This window comes from Salmo salar, chromosome 08, assembly GCF_965601325.2.
Source record: "Salmo salar chromosome 08, fSalSal1, whole genome shotgun sequence".
NCBI lineage: Eukaryota > Metazoa > Chordata > Actinopteri > Salmoniformes > Salmonidae > Salmo > Salmo salar.
This window is the reverse complement of record NC_138298.1, coordinates 5,802,501-5,807,500: the sequence shown is the minus strand read 5'-3', so window position 1 is coordinate 5,807,500 and position 5,000 is coordinate 5,802,501. Positions and strand designations below refer to the sequence as shown.

The 5,000-nt window shown below is 38.3% G+C and overlaps 2 non-coding genes across 2 annotated transcripts; both read right to left on the bottom strand.

Moving 5' to 3' along the window:
* Nucleotides 1-4,579: 4,579 nt before the first annotated feature.
* LOC145886418 (5S ribosomal RNA) lies at nucleotides 4,580-4,698 on the bottom strand. The gene has a single exon (XR_014398003.1). It is a non-coding gene; the product is annotated as a 5S ribosomal RNA (ribosomal RNA).
* Nucleotides 4,699-4,837: 139 nt separating this feature from the next.
* LOC145882940 (5S ribosomal RNA) lies at nucleotides 4,838-4,956 on the bottom strand. The gene has a single exon (XR_014394512.1). It is a non-coding gene; the product is annotated as a 5S ribosomal RNA (ribosomal RNA).
* Nucleotides 4,957-5,000: the final 44 nt, after the last annotated feature.

Sequence of the window (5,000 nt, the reverse complement as noted above, 5' to 3'; positions counted from 1 at the left end):
AAAAAATCAACTAAAATCGTATTCATTTCAGATAAAACCCATTCTGGTACATCTAAAACGTTCATTACATGAATAAAAATTGACATCAGCAAGGAATTTACAACAATTACTTTCCCTTTTAATTTCAAAGCCCTCCCCCTCCACATATTTACCACCTTCCTAACTTTGTTTATAACCCCACTCCATGTCAGATCCCTAGCTTCTTGTTCCTTCACCCCTAAAAACACACCTAACACCTTAAAATAATCATTTACCACCTTAAAAGGAAAAGTCCCCTCATTATTCTTCCCAACATACATTATTACTGACTTCTCCATATTCACTTTTGCTCCTGAGGCTTTCTCATATACTTTAAAACACTCCATCACCCTTTTAACACTACCCTCATCTCTAACTGTTATTGTTGTATCGTCTGCATATTGATGAATTAAACTAAAACCTCCTTGCGGAGTCTCTACACAATTTATAAAAAGATCTTTTTTAAGGTATGCCGCTAAGGGTTCTACCGATAAAACAAACAATAAAGCTGATAAAGGGCACCCCTGTCTCACTGATCTCTCAAGAATAAAAGAATCTGTTAAAACCCCATTACATTTAACCCTACTTTTAGCCTTTCTATATAATAATTTTATCCATCTTATAATTCCATTTCCAAACCCATACTTTTCCAGTACCCTAAACATAAAATCATGTTCCACCCTGTCAAAAGCTTTATTAAAATCTATACTTAAAACAATCCCCCCCATCTTGTCGTTATTCATTTTATTTATCACATCTCTAAGTGTAGTTATGGTATCTGCTATATCTCTTCCAGGCACACTATAATTTTGTGTAGGTGCTATAATATCATTTAAAACCATCTTCATCCTATTTGCCAGTATCTTAGCTAAAATCTTATAATCTGAGTTTAATAAACTAATTGGCCTATAATTTTCTAATTTCAATTTACTCCCCTTATTTTTATATAAAATCGATATCAGCCCTGTCACCATGGAATCTGAAACAGTATTATTGTCTTCCATATATTGATATACTTCTAATAAAATAGGTGCTAAAATACTTTCATACATTTTATAAAACTCTGCAATTAGTCCATCCACTCCAGGACTTTTATTTATTTGTAAACCCTTAATTGCATCTTTCACTTCATCCATTGTTATCTCCCTATCACACATTTGCTTATCCTCAACACCAATTTGCACATCCACACTACTTAAAATCTCTTTTACACACCCCTCATCCACCTCCCCTTTCTTAAATAAATCCTTATAAAAATTCTGTACTGTTTCTAATATCTCAACATAATCATTTACCACTTCACCCTTTACATTTTCAATCTCACTAATATATGATTTCGTCTGTTTAGTTTTCTCTAAACCAAGAAAAAACGACGTACATTTCTCCCCTTCTAAAACATATTTTGCCCTACTTCTTATAATTGCACCCTTACACTTATCTATTTCACATTTGCTCAATTTTTCTTTTAAATCTAAAAACTTTTCAATAGTATAATCAGGATCACTATCACATTTCTTCATTTCTTCATTCAATTTTGTTCTTAAATAATTTTCTGCTCTTGTCATCCTACTCCTCTTCTTCCTTGCATATCTAATACTAAAAACTTTTATTTTTTCTTTAACATTTTCCCACCACTTGCACTTATCATTCCCTTTTTGCTTATCCTCCATTTCATGTTCTATCAAAGATTTAAGTTGTTTCCCGTATTCCTCATCACCTAGATACCCTGCATTCATACACCATATTCCCCCCCCTTTCCTTTCCTTATCTAACCCCACCGAAAATGTTAACCCAGCATGATCACTAAAAGTTGTAAAAATATATTTAATATCCTTCATAAAATTCCTTGACCCTTCATTTACTAAAACCAAATCTATCCGTGTCTGTTTCAATTCCCCTAAAACCACCTGCCTTCTAGAAAATTCTCTCTTATTAGGATTCTCCTCCCTCCATATATCAATTAAATTGTTTTCAACCATCATCTTCCTTAAAACCCCCCTAGATACGTCACTTCTAAAAATAGCTCCCCTTGTCATATCTAGTCTATCCATTTTTACATTAAAATCCCCAACTAAAATACAGTTTCCCTTGCACCATTTCGCTAATTCTAAAAATAAATTCCTTCTCTCTATTTCATTATTCGGCGCATAAATATTTATAATCCTAAAAACCCTACTCATATATTCAAAATCTAAAATTAAAATCCTCCCATTATTATCATTATATATCTTCTTCACATTTTCTACTACATCCTTCCTTATTAAAATTGCAACCCCACATGAATTCCCCCTACCATTGTTTACATAAATAAAATCCCTCCATATTTTCTGAACTTCTAAAACACACATATTATCCCAGTGCGTCTCTTGAATACATAAAATATCAGAATTCTTTATGTGTACTATTCTATTAAATTTTCCTATTGTTCTCAACCCATTCGCATTTATCGACATTATTGTTACCATACTAATAAATAATAAAATTATAAAATATAATTTCATTATCCTCTACCTTTTATCCAGTTTCTTTCCTCTTCCACCCTTTCTCTCCCCCCCCTCCGCTGCTTTCCTCTTCCTGTATCCTCCTCTCATTCTTTCAAACTTTTCCCCATCATCCGAGTCCGATATCTCCTCCAAGTCCATTTCATCCAGCCAACTTTTCTTCTTTACACCCTCGTCCGTTGTGCTCCCCGTGTTCATCGCCGATTCTGGAATGCTCGTTGTGCTCCCCGCGTTCATCGCCGATTCTGGAATGTTCGTTGTGCTCCCCATGTTCTCCGCCGTTTCTGGAATGTTCATCTCCGTCTCTCGTGTAGTCGTCGTTGTGTTCCCCGTGTTCATACCCGTCTCCGTTATTGTCAATAAACTTAAAACCCTCTCCATTTCTTCACCCCCCGAGGTACTTGTTTGTGCTGTGCTTTCCCCCAAAACCCGTGAGTCCCCCGTGCTTCCCCCCAGTCCACTTCCCCTCTCCTCCTGAAAACTCCATCTTCTTATTTCCGAATCCATACTGCTCCCAATTTCATTAATCTTCTGGTCTTCCTTCTTCTCCCTTCTTCCTTCCTCTGTCTCTCCACCTTCCACCACATCCTCTCCTCCATCTTCTTCTCCTTCTTGCGACGATACAACTGCTTCCTCGAATAGTACTTGACTCCCCTCTCCCGTCATAACTTCTCCACAGTTGCACTCCGCCAATCTCTTTCTGCATCTTCCACAAACATTCCTTTCCTTCTCTCCGACACACTCTCTCGCATAATGGCCTTGATTGCCGCACTTGAAACACTTGAATTCAGGGCAATCTTTAACTATGTGCCCAGGTTGTATGCACAATCGACAAACTCTGACCTGCTTGTCATGGATCACCCTAAAGTATTCAGCTCCCTCCAGCGTCTCAATTTTTGTGGAATATGGCAATGATGTGACTTTTTCCGTAAATTTAACTTTACAGAACCTTGTTCCGTCAACCACCTCCGTTCCAGGCCAAACTCTCCTCCTTATCTCCGATACGGCCGTTACTCCCCAGCTTCTCAACTTGTCCAGTATAACTTTATCTTCTATATATACCGGTAGATTCATAAAAGACACCACCAATTCATTAATATTCACATCTCTCGCCAGTATCTTGTTGTCCTTTATCCGTATACCGTCCATTAGCCGTTCTTTACCTTTTCCGTTTCTCATCGTAATTTCATATTTCTTATCTCCTTTCATTCGGCATCCCACCACCTCTCCACACGTCTCCTTAATTGCTCGTAGTAATTCCATCGTCGTCACCTTTTCTTCTCCCACCAACTCAATTGCCACCGTGTATTCTTTTCCATATTTCATTCCTCCTTTTTCGTTTTCCTTCCGTTGCGCATTTTCGTTGTCCTTGTCCATTCCGTTTGTCGTTGCCATGTTGTCCGTCATTGTAAATCAAAAATGAGAGCGAAAAAACCTCCCCCAGGCAGCAAAACTGCAGGGGGGGAAAACTAAACAAAACTAAAAACTATCCAAATGAAAAAACAATAAATTATATTGCAAAATCCAAAAAAGAAACGAAAATAGCTCTCGAGCAAACACTCTCAAGCAAACACTCACAGCTCAATTACTCGCACCTGTCGTCACTTCTCCAATCAAGGATTAGCGCCCCCAGGCTGGTATGGCCGTAAGCGAGAAACAATCTCTTGCTACAACATATATAGTCAAAGTGAGTGTGATAAACAGACATTGCATTTTCACCAATTAGATAAGCAGCTTGAACTTTGTGTCACTGAAAAAGTAGAAGAAATTACAAACACTGTTCCCATCACTTTTTAGCACAGGTAGTTGGATAAAATACAAACTTTATTTCCTTTCATCATTTGAACAGGGCAAAGGAGCACAAAGCACACACAAGCTGCATTCAGCAACAATATTCTTGTTTGTCTTATAAATACAAGGCAGATGCTAATTGAAAACACAAGGAAATTTGATCCTATTAAAAAGGCAGGAAGCTGCATTTAGTCAATTCATCATTAAATGCTTACTACAAGGCAGTGTTGCTGATGAAATAGTGCAGGGGCACACCCTCGTGGACAAAATGCTTACAGCACCTGGTATTCCCAGGCGGTCTCCCATCCAAGTACTAACCAGGCCCGACGCTGCTTAGCTTCCGAGATCAGACGAGATCGGGTGTACCCAGGCTGGTATGGCCGTAAGTGAGAAACAATCTCTTGCTACAACATATATAGTCAAAGTGAGTCTGATAAAACAGACATTTAGTCAATTCATCATTAAATGCTTAATACAAGGCAGTGTTGCTGATGAAATAGTGCAAGAGCACACCCTCGTGTACAAAATGCTTACAGCACCTGGTATTCCCAGGCGGCCTCCCATCCAAGTACTAACCAGGCCCGACCCTGCTTAGCTTCCGAGATCAGACGAGATCGGGCGTACCCAGGCTGGTATGGCCGTAAGCGAGAAACAATCTCTTGCTACAACATATATAGTCAAAGTGAGTGT